This window comes from Primulina tabacum, chromosome 16 (genome assembly GCF_025594145.1).
Source record: "Primulina tabacum isolate GXHZ01 chromosome 16, ASM2559414v2, whole genome shotgun sequence".
In the NCBI taxonomy this organism is placed as follows: Eukaryota; Viridiplantae; Streptophyta; class Magnoliopsida; order Lamiales; family Gesneriaceae; genus Primulina; species Primulina tabacum.
In genome coordinates, this window is record NC_134565.1 from 3,279,407 (window position 1) to 3,295,852 (window position 16,446).

The 16,446-nt window shown below is 37.1% G+C and overlaps 1 long non-coding RNA gene across 1 annotated transcript; it reads left to right on the plus strand.

The window, feature by feature from the left end:
• Positions 1-6,488: 6,488 nt before the first annotated feature.
• Positions 6,489-7,840, plus strand: LOC142530185 (uncharacterized). Its single transcript, XR_012816056.1, has 3 exons — positions 6,489-6,556; positions 6,689-6,734; positions 6,817-7,840. It is a non-coding gene; the product is annotated as an uncharacterized LOC142530185 (long non-coding RNA).
• The last annotated feature ends 8,606 nt before the right edge of the window (positions 7,841-16,446 follow it).

Consider the following 16,446-nt stretch of genomic DNA (forward strand, 5'->3'; position numbering starts at 1 on the left):
AGTGCTATATGGTGAATATTCTGCTTTGATTAAACTTGTCACGCCTCGAGACCGGGGTTAGTTGACACCGGCGTTGTTTTACAACCACACAATTGAAAACAACAAGCCTCGTAGTACAGTATAAACCAAAAATCAGTTTATTACTCATAATCAATCAAAAGATTGTCTTTACAACGTAGATTCTTAAAATGATAAAAATAATATGCGAAAGCTTTTACAACTTACTAAGCCAAAACTAAAATTAACTTCTTGAATCATCTTATTATCAGCCCCGAAACTGGTCTTGCTCATTCTCTTCGATTTTCTTTTCTGATTTATCTGAGGAGAGTAGAGTAAGGGGTGAGTATTTTGGGAAATACTCAGCAAGTGAGGGCCGTTCGAGCACAATATAATAACATGCGTAACATTTACCAGCACTGAGATTCATCCACTTTCTATGGTTTACTGATATCAGTCCCTAATTTTTACTACTCTAAGGGGGCGAGGCCGTATAGCGGTTATGTCCCCCACCGCGTATGGGTACGTCATGGTTGGGATTCCCACCCATATACAGTCGAATCCTCACAGTGTCCAAAACCGTATGACAACCAACACAAGAACGGAGTAGAAGAAGAACGTACTCGACCGTATTTTCAAAAAACGAAATAAATATGCATAAACGAAAGTTTAATCTTTAAAACAAGCCCACTTACCTTAGACTGGAAGAAAACGTGAAGAACTCTGAAACTACAGAAGAATCATGCAACCAACCCCTCGAAAACGCAGCACCACATCTACCGAAAAATCAGTCGTCTTGAAAAATTCACTGCGCCTTATTTCACCGTTGGATCGGACTCAAAATTTTACAGTACGTTCAAAAGTACGTTAAATATATTATGAACAGTGAAGATCGGGTTCGAAGTCGTTTAGGCCTGTTCATACAGAAAAACCGTAGGTATGCTGAATTCCCGCCTAAAATCTGAGCAGGTTTCTTTCAAAGGCTATAAACAAAAAACTAACCGTTGGATTTTGCTGAAATTTGGATATGTTATGCGAATCATACCGAAGCATATTCTGAACGGTGGAGATCAAATTCCAAGCACCCGAGTGAGAGAAACAAATTTCTGAACTTGAACAGAATTTTGCTGACTCGTGCAGAATTTTAGGAGCAAAATTTCGAAAATTTGGGGAGGAACTCGAAAAATTCATGTAAATTCTGAATGAAAGGGTCCCCCTATTTATAAGGATGATGTAAAAATCCTACCATAATTCGATTGATATTTCTTCCATAATTATCGAGATACTCATTCCTTAAATATTAGGATGCTACCTTGTTGAGAAAATCCACCTTGTGTGTAATATTTTCTTACAAATTTAATAGATGTCCAGCCTTAATTTATCATGTATCTTGCACCGGATTTCGATTTCCATGTATTATTTATATTTTCGAATTTATTATAACTCGAAAATAAATTCTTATACATGTCTATATTTAATTAATTACGTGTCCAAAAATTTGGGTTCTCACAAAACCAAGGTCCAAATGTTCCTTGATTATAATCTGCATATCCCTTTGATCTATTATGTTCATTGGGATAGGCTTGCAACGGACAAAGTCATAGTCTTTGCCTTCCTTAATTTTAAGGCAAGCTTTGAGTTGATTTCTGTCCCACCATGCCAAGGGATCTTCATTATAATTTTCTTTGATCCTTTTCTTGACATCTTCCAACGATACCTTATATTCAAACTCTACTTCATTCTTATATAGAGTTATCTTAAGGCATTCTATATATTCTGGTTGGAGTTTTTATCTGCTCTTAACTGTTTAGAATCCTTCATTTTTGGGTTCAGAAGTTTTCCTTCATCACCACGCTTGCTGCGAAACTGGATTGACAATTTTCGATAAAATGCCTCTCTTAGTCTTTGGACTATGATTTTGTGATCACAAAGTGTTGTAAACACTAATCTTCTAGTCTCATTTTCTTGTGTATAGATTTAAACATTTGTAAGAAATTGTTTCCTAGCAAAATGTCAGCTCCTGTATCATGAAAATAAATTGGTGGTGTTTTTACCTTGTACCAAGGTGTTTGTCCAGCACCGCCAATTACGATTTCAGTCATCTTAATCCCTTTGCATAAGATTAAGATTCTTCTGAAAAAATCTCTTCCAGCAATCTTTGGTAATTCTTCTTCCAAATTATTTGGAAAAACTCCTTGTTTTGCTGTACAGATTCCAGCACCTGAATCAATATAAGTAGCAAAATATTCTGCCTTATATTGTTCATATAACATCCTTACTGCAATGTATATGGAGAATGGGCTTGTGGTCATTGGATTTTCCACTTTCTATCATCTACCATAAACTTCATTCCATACTCTAGACGTTTCCAAGGTTTGTGTTCCTCGAAAAACTCTAGTCCAAGAATCAGTCGATCTGATTTTTTCCCTGGAATTCCTTTGATATGAACTTCCAATTCTCCAATATTGATCATTCCTTGGTAAGTTCCTATCATAGGTTGATCCAAATAGAATATAATATTACAAGGAAATTGATTTCTTTGTTTTGTAATATCAAATATTATTTCTACTTCCTTCTACCCTTCTGGGCATCTAAGCTTTCCTATTGTAGAAAAAAATTAGCTCCTGTTGGGTTTCTTGGACAGGCGTTTTTCCCCACATGTAACTAGTAATTCTATCTCCCTGAAAAGATAGTCCTCTTGATTTCCAATCTAAGACTTTGATTCTTTTGTAAAATCAGTTTGTCTTGTATTTGGATATCTTTTTCCTGTATTAAAGGAAACTCAACTCGTTCTGGATAAATTGTCTGGGCAACTTTTTCAAATATCTCAGGATTTCAATGAACTCATTTCTAATAAACAAATCTGAATGGTGTGTATTAGATAGAGCATATGAAATCTGGTAGGTAATAGAATATGGTCTATTACCTTCTTTCATAAGCTTTTTTTCCTTGAAATTTTGGTGCAACGTCAAGGCTCGGCTAAAATCTCGGTCTGCCAGGTTATAGGCTATTCTTGGATAGTTTACTCCTACAATCTTTCATGCGCAGAGATTTCCTAAGATAGTTCCCAGTACTGAATCTTGAAGGTTCCCCATTCATTTATCGCATATAGCAATATCAATAGGTAAATCTATTCCTTCTTTGAAAGTAGCTTTTATCATAATTTGGATTGTTCAAATATGAATCCAGGACATAGTCCTTGCTACTTCTATCTTGAGTTTTTGTAATTCCTCTTTAATTTCTTCGGAAGGAATTAACTGCATCTCCATTCTATTTCCTGTAAGTTCCATCGGGATTGTCATTTCCCTTCTAGAAACTGTATAGGTTAGATGATGCTTTATGTTTCTTAGGCCAAGACTTTCTAAGAACTTTTCTATCCTGCAGAGAATCCTTGATATCTCTGAAGACTGGGATTTTCTTTCATGATCCTTTGTACCATGTTATGAGATATCGTTGTCTGGCTAAAGAAACCAGACAAATCTTCATATGTTTCGTGTCGAAACACCTCGTCTTCAGTCAGATTCCGATTCAGTTCCATCAGATTCTTCCTGACTCAAGACTTTTTCTTCTTCATATATACTTTCATCTGAGGCAATATCCTCAAATCGGTATACCTGAATTTGATCTTGGTAATAAATTGCTTCTTCAATATCCAGGGTTGGATCGAAGCGTTTAATACCTCTTTTTTCATTTTCTGGACAATTGGACGAAATATGACATCTTGCTCCACATGTCCAGCAATTACAATCTTTGAAACTTTCATTGGCTAGAGTATGAGCTCTTCTGAAAGTTTTCTTCGTAGGTGTTCTTCATGTGCTTCGAGATGTACTCGATTCTTGGGATGATATCTTACTTCTTGATGGTCCGCTTCTTTGTTCAGATTTGTAAGATCTAGCTTTCTGTCTCGATCATACTGTTGTTGGTTTCCAATAACTTCTTCCACTTCGAGCATAAGGATGAGTGCTAAAACTTTTTCTCTTATGCTTCTGTGATTTACTTCCAATGATTGTAGGAAGATCATTTTCTTTACAATACAAAGGAGTTCTTTTGTTAATACCCCTTAAGCGTTTGTAATTCTTTTGTAATGCTGCCATATGACACCATTCTGCCAATTTTTCTTTGAGAAAAGAGGCTCTTCGTGCCAACGTATCTGAATTGCCATGTACGTATTCCCTTATGAGCATTTCTCTCCAAGGACTTGACATTTTAGCGAAGAAAAGTTGTATAGCGACATCTTCTTCGACTCCTGAATTTCATCTATATTTAGTGAATAACATAATGTATTCATCTAGTAAACATATGTCATGTAATTCAAGACTAAACAGAGCTTGAGTATATTTCTTCCTTTTCTCTGTATCTTGACTGTTAAAATAGTCTACCCCTATAAATTGTGCTTTAAATAGGATAGCCATTTTTCCAGCGATTTCACTAAGAGATTCACCAGATAGGACTGACTCTTTTGTATCTAATGAAGTCATGTCCCAAGCAATTTTATCTGATCTCATAAGACTCATTTCTAAAAGTTTAATGAATCCTTCTCTGTTGAGATCAACTGTTCCTGCAGCGATTCTCATAACAGATGTCCAGTCATCTATGAGATCTTCTCTGTTTATGAAATCTAATACATCAAGGTTAAGCATAACCCCGTAAGGATGTATAGGTTCTAAAACAGTTTTCCCATAGGGTGTTTGGTGCAAGGGAATTTGACTTCTCCTTGTCTTTGTTCCTGCTGGGTGTGATCCTCCACCAGTATGGAAATCAGGTTAAAATTTTGTCATATTTATATTCTGAGATCCCATTCTTTCCCTTGGTGGTTCCTGAGAAGATGACCAGGTTATAGCAGGTTGATCACCTCCTGTCGTGTACATCTTCAGATCTACAACTTTGAAATTTGCAAAAGATTATGCAAGCTCTTGTAGATCCTTCAGACCAATTCTTTCTAAAGTTGTCATCAGATTAATTTCTTTTCTGAGACAGATTTAATTAGATTGATCATCTTTTCTTCTTCAGTCAAAGATTTTGACACCACTTTGGTCTTTCCTTATTGATGTAACAAAGGTTCAGTACCAAATGATGGTGGTAACCTTCCTCCTGAAGTTCTTTTACCAGAACTTGGTTGTTGTTCTAGTTTTTGAATTATTGTTTGAATATCCTTTAGTATTCCAAGAATTTCTTCTTGGTTTTCAAGGATTTTTTCAACTCGATGAGGTACAAAGTATAGCATATTGCCATAATTTTGTACCGTTTTCTGGATTTCCCTAAGATCTGAAAAGAGCTTAGAGGAATCTGATACTATCTCCAAAAACTTATTAGATTGAATCATAAGTTTACCTGAGGGTGTTGTATCGTCACATTCTGCTCCTGATATCTAACCAAAGTTAGATGCTCTTGTGTATATTCTAAAATTTTGGAATAGTTCTTGTAAATTATTTTTCTCGAACCTGAGATCGAATTCATAATTTTTTCGAAATTCTCCTCCTCAAACATTTAATTACTTGATAATAATAAATTTTGTGTTTGAAATAATTTTACATAAGCTCTGATACCATTTCTCTCAGGAAAATCAATCACTAAAAATTGTAAGGATGTTTTTGTCAACTTTAAACTATTTAGGGAGTTTGAACAAAGTTTTTTAGGTGTAGGGAGTTAGGATAAAGATAGGTTTCGGTTTGGGGATTTAAAACCAATTTTCTCTAATTTTATTGCAAAAAAAAAAAAGAGCGAATAAAATGTTTTTGGCATTTTCAAATGAGTGCACAAAAAACGTAAATGAAAAGTAATTTGAAAAAAAAAAGTGTATTAAATGGAGAAGTTTGATAATTTCTTGAAGAGAAAGACAACAAAATTTCATCAACTCAAAAAATATCATAAATTAAGTGTCATAAAAATAACATAAATTTTCCTATTATATCTCCATTCATAATTCTATATACTAGGGCCTTTAGGCATACGGTGAGTGTATCCATATTAAAAAATTTGACAGCAAAATTTGATATTATATTGTTGCTTCTTTACATGACAGCGTTTTGTAGAAAAATCATAAAACCAGGAGGTAATAGAAGATGATGCATACACTTGAATATGTTCTGCTTGTGTAAGTGGAAAAATCATGTTTGATTATAATGCAATTAATAGAAGATGGTGCACTTCTCCCCGTCAATCAGAAAAGCTAAACATAGGCACCAGTGGAACAGAAACTTCTGAATAAAAAGTTTGCTCTCTTATTCTATTTAATCATTTTTCCTTATGTTCGTGCATTTCTTGTGCAGACCAAAGTTTGCTCTCTTTGTTGCTCTCGTATTCTCTAGTACCTTTGATTTTGTGTGTCAATTGTATGACAGGTACAATGATTTACATAAATTATTTTTCATGCCTGATGGGACTGATTTGGCTTATTATGGCAAAGGAAAGGTTGGTTTTAGCTAAAGATATCTGATTTTCCCAGTGGTTTATTATCTGCTATCGTTGATAACCATTTAAACCCCTTTCCTTTACAGTGCATTCTTGGGGGTTACAAGCAGGGGATTATGGTATAATCTGTAGTTGTTACAACACAGAGGTAATAATTTCCATGTACAAATCTGTATATTACTTTATTGTTGATAGTTTGCATCTAGTGAAAACACTCCTTATCTTTCTTCCACCTGACTTCATCTTTCTATTTTTGATAAGTTTCCATTTTTTGGTTCAGCTTAGTCCTTCCCGGTTTGAGGCTCATGCTGGGATGGTCTGCAACTGTAAGTAACTACAGAAAGCAATTTAGTTGTTTTTCTGTTTTAAGTTTTAACTGTTGCTGACATTGTTTTTTGTACCTTGCAGCTATCGTTATATTTACACGTCCAGTGGCTTGCCACTTCATGAAATTGCCTTAATGTTATCGAATAGCCAAAGCCTTGTCACAAGTGGCAGCGATGATACGTGTGTTGTATGTGGAGATTGTTGCAAACTTATTACATGAAATGGATGTCCTCGAGCCCTTCACGCTGGTGATTTTTCGCCCATCCTACATCTGTTTACTTCTTCTATGTTTGTCATTAAATCTGACTTTTGTCCCTTCCTGGTTATGAATGGCATTATAATTATGTATTGATAAAGTTGGCCCTGGTAGAAAAACTTCTAGGTAGTCAAAACCTGTTATTCTCCGGCTAATTTCTAGTTAACATAATATGTTTATAATGATACTGGATGAAAGATTTTATGACTTGTAATTTTGGGTCAAAATGTTCACTTGTAGACCACATTTTGTATGAATTATTCATATCGAAGGGGAGCACAAAAGAATAGACGGAGTTATTTGCTTTGGTGGCGCGGGCAATATGGTTTGAATACTGTAAATTAAAACATGATAATACTCAATCGACTCTTGAACTAAACGTCGATTGGGTTTTTTCATTTCTGGAAATGTATCGGAGAGCTTCTTTGAGGGGAAGTTGCTTGAAAGCTTCGGTCCAGCCTTCAACAGAATTGTTTTGGAAACCGCCTGCAGATCCTCAAGTTAGTTTGGACGTAAATGCTGGTATAGATGAGCGACAGAACCATGTTAGTGTAGGGGTTGTGGTGCGTGATTCACAGGGAATGGTTTTAGGAGAACATGCTTGTTTAATCCGTAGTCCGAGGTTGATAAAAGGCGCGGAATTGGCTGCTATTAGGTGGGTATGGATTTTTGTTTATCTCATCGGATTACAAATGTTTGCATATTTTCAGATTCACTACCGGCGATTCAAGCAGTAACCAATAATGTAGTGGATCTTAGTCCGGTTGGAGCTTTAATTATCGAGGTTCGAGCTTTATTGGATAATCCCAGCTTCATTTAATTTCCTTAAATCATATGCGGCTAATGTGGTAGCACATAGATTGGCTCTGTGTAGCTGTCTACTTTGCCTAGATTTGTTTGGATGGATAGGTATTTTTCCTCAATGGTTTTCTCTACGTGTTGCTAAAGATTTGAGGAATTAGTTTATGAATGGTATTTCAAAAATAAAAAACTTTAAAAATAATTAAATATAAAAGGTTAGGTCCAATATCACAAAGATATACACAAAAGACTGTCACCAAAACAAAAGACGTCTAAGAGTATATTTTTTGTCGTGAATATCGGTAAGATTGACCCGTCTCACAGATAAAGATTCGTGAGACGTCAAATTTTAATTTTGAAAAATAACCCGTATTTTGAATATATTCAAATACACTTGAGAAATTTTTTTAAAAAACATGTGATCTTTCTCCATCCTCATCTGGCATGACCAAAAACTATAAAAATATATTGAATTACAAGAAAAAGCATCACTCATTTCTAATATGCTCTCCATCAATCAAGGTTTTTTTTTTACATAAAATATAACAAAAACAATTTAAATTTAACAAAATATGACAAATTGGTAGAATTAAACAAATTATAACAATCCAAGGTTTCACTCCTCGGATTCTAGTTTATTTATTATAAAGCTACTGAGATAAAAATCAATTGGTCAGTCGTTTTTTTGTTCCAAATGCTGAAGGCGATGCTTATCTCTGATAAGCAGTCTCATGTTCGAGGATGCAGGTCTCACTTAGTGATGCAGTAACCTTGCACAAGTTCAAGACTCTTAATGTTACGTCCCGAGCTTGGGCTCGCGCCTGAATGACTGTACAATGGGCTCCTATAGCAACTACTTCGTATTCGTCCTCGCTTTTTACGAAAATGATTAACCCAAATTGCTATAGAAGTTCATTGTGAGCCCGTTATAAACTCATTTTAAATCTTTAATTTTTAAGATGTGGGGACAAGGGTATCACAATCACCCCTCCTTCAGAACACGACGTCCTCGTCGCGGCCTGACCATTCGATCCACCAGTGCCGAGAATCTAGAGGTGGCTCCTACAGGTTCAAGAGGTGGCTTCCGTCATGTAGCACTTTGCCCCACAGGTTCAAGAGGCGACTCTCATGCATGTAACACTTTGTCCCGCATTGCACGTATTTCCCAGTGTTCATTGTCGGTGACCGGCTCTGATACCATTCTATCATGCCCCGAGCCCGGGCCCGCGCCTGCGCCTGCGTGACTGCACAATGGGCTCTTATAGCAACTACTTCGTATTCGTCATCGCTTTTTACGAAAATGATTGATCCAAGTTACTCTAGAAGTCCATTGTAAGCTCATTATAAACTCATTTTAAATATTTAAGATGTGATATAAAAGTATCACACTTAATGCGCAAAATATGATTGCATTGAGGCCTCGAGGACAGGCCATGGAAATCTCTCCTGCAGCATTGTTGATAAATAAGAAAGGAAATAATTAGCTAATGTCAAGAAGTCAACAGAAGGCAAGAAGAGCAATAAAGCTCCAGCACCTAAGACAAAAAGAGAATTGGTGCTACAATCCAGTGACTCTGAGGCACTATTCAGTCCCCCACCACTTCCCAACAACCCAGTGTTAGAATAGATGCCCTGCAAGCCAACGGTTGGCTATGGAATTTATTGACTCAAGTGAAATAAGCAATCTTTATTTTAATATAATTTAACTTTTTATGATCTTGTTATACTTTATCTGTATACCCATGCAAACAGCAAAGATAAAGTCCTTGATTATGCTTTAATACAAATGAATCGTAATTCGATGTTGAAACTCATTTGTAAACACTGCATATTCTAAATTCGTTCCTAGTCGATTCAGCCGCCTAAAACAGGGATAAAGGCCGTTTGAGCTCAAGACTAGCATCTGTGATGTTGTGTACTGCGTTTCTTGGTGAGGGCATAGAGATGTCCAAACATTCAGATGAGTAGTCATATGATGATTATACCGAACAACCCTCCCTCGAACTTTCCAAGTGGTTATCATTCATCGAGAGGATAAGTCCGTGGTTATGATTGTACACCATTAGTCCTTACGACCCGGGACAACACTAAGGCTCTATATGCTAGGGCTGTGCTTTGACTCGTTTACCGGCTCCAGGAGAGTCATCAGGTGGCGAGGTTGGGTACAGTTGCGACACATATAGGAGCCAGTGCATTGTAGTCGGGGATTCACCGCTCACCTACGGGTGTGGATATCCTATGTGACCTAATGAAATAATAGTGCATGGAATCTCTGGCCAGAGTACGAGATGTACGTTGGAGAAATAGTTCTCCAAATAGTACACGCGATGCCACTATTATAGTTATCACATAGTTATCGAATTATTATGCAACCCTCGATGAACCAATGGTTGCAGATTCGATCGGGATATATGAGATGAAGGGACCGTACTGTACGTTAATCATAATCGACTGGTTCTTGCAGGCACTATCAGTGATACCTAGGGGATCATGAGGCGATGCTACTAGACGCTCTTACCATGATCCGATGGGTGCGATCAGAAATGAGTTCTGACATTCTTAATCAAGGTGTTGATGAAAAGAATGGGGCTAACAAGGGTAAGCCCGAATAAAGGAATATGTCCTGAATCACAAAGAGTTGTGAACCCACGGCTAGCTGTATTCCTGAACCATTGAGGGTCACACAAGCACTGGTTTACTTGTTCCCGTTGAGATAATAAATTCAAGGAGTTGAATTTATAGAAAACGTTGAGATAATAAATTCAATGAGTTGAATTTATAATAAATAAGTTTGATATGATCAATCGATAAGCTTATAAATAAAGTTTATAAAAGCTTATAGAAATTTGAGAGTATGACTGTTAAGACAGTCAAAAGGAGTACATCTAACTTATTTGTTATTATGATGCACACTTTAATGTCGAGATCACCAATGTCTAAATAAGTCAGGTGTACTCCTTTTGACTGTCTTAACAGTCATGCTCTCAAATTTCTATAAGCTTTTATAAACTTTATTTATAAGCTTATCGATTGATCATATCAAACTTATTTATTATAAATTCAACTCATTGAATTTATTATCTCAACGTTTTCTATAAATTCAACTCCTTGAATTTATTATCTCAACGGGAACAAGTAAACCAGTGCTTGTGTGACCCTCAATGGTTCAGGGATACAGCTAGCCGTGGGTTCATAACTCTTTGTGATTCAGGACATATTCCTTTATTCGGGCTTACCCTTGTTAGCCCCATTCTTTTCATCAACACCTTGATTAAGAATGTCAGAACTCATTTCTGATCGCACCCATCGGATCATGGTAAGAGCGTCTAGTAGCATCGTCCCATGATCCCCTAGGTATCACTGATAGTGCCTGCAAGAACCAGTCGATTATGATTAACGTACAGTACGGTCCCTTCATCTCATATATCCCGATCGAATCTGCAACCATTGGTTCATCGAGGGTTGCATAATAATTTGATAACTATGTGATAACTATAATAGTGGCATCGCGTGTACTATTTGGAGAACTCTTTCTCCAACGTACATCTCGTACTCTGGCCAGAGATTCCATGCACTATTATTTCATTAGGTCACATAGGATATCCACACCCGTAGGTGAGCGGTGAATCCCCGACTACAATGCACTGGCTCCTATATGTGTCGCAACTGTACCCAACCTCGCCACCTGATGACTCTCCTGGAGCCGGTAAACGAGTCAAAGCACTGCCCTAGCATATAGAGCCTCAGTGTTGTCCCGGGTCGTAAGGACTAATGGTGTACAATCATAACCACGGACTTATCCTCTCGATGAATGATAACCACTTGGAAAGTCCGAGGGAGGGTTGTTCGGTATAATCATCATATGACTACCCATCTGCATGTTTGGACATCTCTATGCCCTTACCAAGAAACGCAGTACACAACATCACAGATGCTAGTTTCGAGCTCAAGCGGCCTTTATCCCTGTTTTAGGCGGCTGAATCGACTAGGAACGAATTTAGAATATGCAGTGTTTACAAATGAGTTTCAACATCGAATTACGATTCATTTGTATTAAAGCATAATCAAGGACTTTATCTATGCTGTTTGCATGGGTATATAGATAAAGTATAACAAGACCATAAAAAGTTAAATTATTTTAAAATAAAGATTGCTTATTTCACTTGAGTCAATAAATTCTCTAGCCAACCGTTGGCTTGCAGGACATCTACTCTAACAATCTCCCACTTGCCCTAGAGCCAACTACCCATAATGCCATTGCTTCGCGATGCTTTTCAAACAATGGTCCTGGCAAGGGCTTTGTAAGTGGATCAGCAACATTATCTGCAGAGAAGAGTCTTTCGACTGATATGTCACCTCTTCCCACAATCTCCCGTATGATGTGGAACTTCCTCAGTACATGTTTGGATCGCTGATGAGACCTTGGTTCCTTTACTTGCGCAATGGCACCAGTGTTGTCACAGTACGACGGGACTGGAATCAACTCTATTAGGAATAACGCCCAACTCTTGGACAAAATTCCTCATCCAAACTACCTCTTTGGCTGCATCAGATGCAACAATATATTCAGCTTCAGTGGTGGAATCCGCAACGGTGTCTTGCTTGGAACCTTTCCAAGAGACAGCCACACCATATAGCCTGAATACAAAACCAGAGGTCGATTTCGAATCATCTACGTCACATTGGAAGCTAGAATCAGTGTAGCCTTCCAATTTCAATTCTCCACCCCATAGACCATGAACAAGTTCTTAGTCCTTCTCAAGTACTTAAGATTATCTTTCACGGCCTTCCAATACATTGGACCAGGATTTGCCTGATATCTGCTTGTAACACTCAGAGCGTAAGCAACATCAGGACGTGTCTATATCACACCATACATGATACTACCAATGGCTGACGCATATGGAATACGTGTCATCATCTCTATCTCTTCATCAGTTTTGGGACACAAAGCTTTAGATAGAGTAATACCATGACACATTGGTAAGTATCCTGTCTTGGACTCTTCCATAGAGAATCGTTTATCGATATAGGTGGCTTGGGTGAGTCCGATCATCCTATTTGATCTATCTCTATATATTTGTATTCCCAATACGTAGGATGCTTCACCCATGTCTTTCATGGAGAATTTACAGGTCAACCGTATTTTAGTTGATTGCAGTAATCCTACATCACTCCCAATGAGCAGGATATCATCAACATAAAATACTAGGAATGTCACCGCACTCCCACTAACTTTCTTGTACACGCATGGTTCCTCAGGATTCTTAGCAAAACCAAACTCTTTGATAGTGCTATCAAATCTGAGGTTCCAACTCCTTGATGCCTGCTTGAGACCATATATTGATTTCTGAAGTTTGCATACCTTATGCTCACTTCCTACTGATGTGTATACCTCAGGTTGAGACATATAAATTTCTTCTTTGATGTCTCTATTGAGGAATGCAGTCTTTACATCCATTTGCCATATCTCATAGTCATACCATGATGCTATGGCTAGTAGTATTCTAATGGACTTTAAACATAGCAGCTGGTGAAAAAGTTTCCTCATAGTCAACTCATTGTCTTTGAGTATAATCTTTTGCAACCATCCTTGCTTTGAAGGTCACTACCTTCCCATTCGTTCCAAGCTTTCTTTTGTAGATCCATTTGCACCCTATGGGAACGATTCCCTCAGGTTGATCCACCAATGTTCAGACTTGGTTTGAATACATAGAGTCCATTTCTGACTGCATGGCTTCAAGCCATTTGGTTGAATTAGTATCAGATATTGCTTCTTTGAAATTCATTGGATCACATCCAACACAATGCTCATAATGGCTTTGTTCATGAAGAAGCGTATATCTTGCAGGTGGTCTAATAACCCTATCAGACCTTCTAGGAGCTTGTACTTCAACTACTGGTTCTTGGGAAATGGGTTCAACTTCTATAGTTGAGGGAGTATCTTGAATTTCTTCAAGTTCTATCATCTTGCCTTTTCTATCTAATAGAAATTCTCTTTCCAAAAAGGTGGCATTTCTTGAAACAAACACTTTTGCTTCATTGGGATGATAGAATTAATATCCAACAGAATTCTTTTGCATATCCTACAAAGTAGCACAAAGTGGATCTACTATCCAATTTGTCTCCCACTGTCTGCTTCACGTAAGCAGGACATCCTCATATTCTCATGTAAGAATATTTGGGAGTTTTTTCCATCCATATCTCATATGGTGTTTTATCCAATGCTTTAGTATGGACATTATTCAACAACATTGCCGCAGTTTCAAGCGCAAAGCCCCAAAACGATGTAGGCAATTCAGTGAATCCCATCATGGATCGAACCATGTCCAACAAGGTTCGCTTACGACGTTCAGAAACACCATTCAATTGTGGTGTTGCTGGTGGAGTCCACCTGTGAAAGAATCTCATTCTCTTTTAGATAACCCAAAAATTCAGCACTCAAGTATTCTTCATCTCGATCAGATCAAACTGTCTTAATACTCCTTTCTAGCTGTTTTCCTACTTCAGATCTGAATTCTTTGAACATTTCAAATGCTTCAGATTTGTGTTTCATAAACATAAACAAACCCATACCTCGAGTGGTCATTAGTAAAGGTAATGAAGTAGGAATGTCCATATTTTGTGCTAAAACTTAGCGGGCCACAAACGTCTGTGTGGATCAAATCCAGTAGACCATGCGCACGTTCCACGTTTCCATCGAATGGAGTCTTGGTCATTTTTCCTTTTAGACAGGACTTACAAACAGGTAAAGAATTTTTGTCTGACAAGTCAAACATGCCTTCTTCCACTAGCTTGTGCATCCTTCTTTGGGAAATATGACCTAGTTTAGCGTGCCATATTTGTGTGGGTTTTGGATCATCTAACTTTATTTTGTTTGTTGTTGAAATCATGTTTACTTGGACATTCACTTATCATTTCCAGAACATTTCTGGCACATATAATTTTTTATGTCCGGACTTCATGCAGTGAAATAAATATGTTCTAACTTAGCGGGCTTTGTAGGACTTTTAAGTTTCTTTCAGAGTTTGCCTCTTATTGGGATTTTTTTTCTTGTGAAGGGCAGAACATTTCTTTCCCTTACATTGTGGGCCATTTTCGTCTGACGAGAGGCCCATAAGAAAAACAATAATTTCCTGTTTTATGGTGATCTCATAAGTTATAAGTGTATTGACTAGCTCTTCAAGGCTATCATCTATCTTATTCAAATTGAAGTTCATCATAACTCCGTCAAATGAGGAAGTTCATCATAACTCCGTCAAATGAGGAAGAGAAAGACAAAAATTTATGTCATCAATTAACTCGTTAGGAATCACATATTCCAATCCCACCACATTTTCAATAAGCCCAATCATACGTACACCACGCTCATGGGCCAAAACACTGTCTTGCATGTGTGTAGTCATGAGCTCCTTGAAAGTGGTGTGCATAGTTTCATGCACCATGCAACTCTTGCACGTGCATTCGAATATCAGCAGCATTCAAAATTTCCTCAAACTGTCCCTACAGTTCATTTGACATAGAAGCGAGCATGTTACACTTTAGCATGTATACTATGGTCTTACCATCTTGCATGCTTTGTCAGTTCAGCAGGACTGACAATAGTGTGTATGTCATTTTCTCCGAATTTAGAACAATTTTCCAACCAGTCTTGAAAATTAGATTCGGTTAACTTGTTGATAACAAAAATGGATTACGTGACGAAATCGAAAATATACTGAAATGGAAACAGAATAATGGTTCCATAGTTAACTTAATTAATTTAATTAATTAAGTAAAAAATGGATTGGAAAATATAATAATGATTTATTATTATTATTATTATTATTATTATTATTATGCATGATTATGTGGAAACAATATATGCAATTTTGAAAAAGGCATCATTCGAGACTTTTTGGTTTTTGAAAAGGAAAGTCTTCAGCTCTCGAATTTTTGACACAAGAAACTTTCGGCTCATCCTAATTTTCATGGGATGCTCTCAAAACTCTTTTCTTTTCGAAAGAAAAGTTTCGGCCATTTTAATTGAGAATTGTGGGTCGATTTCTTCAATGTTCAATCTCCAACGATAAATCCTTCTACACTTTCTAGTGCAAGTTAGAAGAGAACAAGTATCCTAGTCGTGGACCTGATTAGAAGAAAATGAGTCTTTGAAGAAAGTTCGTAGGGATTCATCAAGAGCTAATCCGTTTATACCGGATTAGTTGGTGTCCAGTGATTTATTCACCAAAGGTATAATTTTTCTGACATCCTATGTATGTTTGATGATAAAATCATACGAATGCCCAAGGCAAAACATATTTTGATTGTCAAACTAAATAAAAAAACTTTAAACTTCCACTGTGTTTGGGCGTGTAGAAAACCGGGATCCAACACCCAGGACATCCAAGACTAAGCAATCCTCAAGTCCATTAGTGCCTAAGCGAATTTCATCAGTCTCAATCTCTCAAATTCCTGGGGAACATGTGGTTACAATGATTGCTAAAGAACAAAAGGATGTGAAAATGGCTGGGCCATTCAGTCAGGCTAAGCCAATTTTGATGATCGATCAAGCTAGCCCATCTTCATCTACTCAGGCACCGGTTGTTGTAATCGTCAAAGTCTTATAGTAAAATCATTCCTAAATAGAAAAAGGTGTGATGTAGGATTTTTTC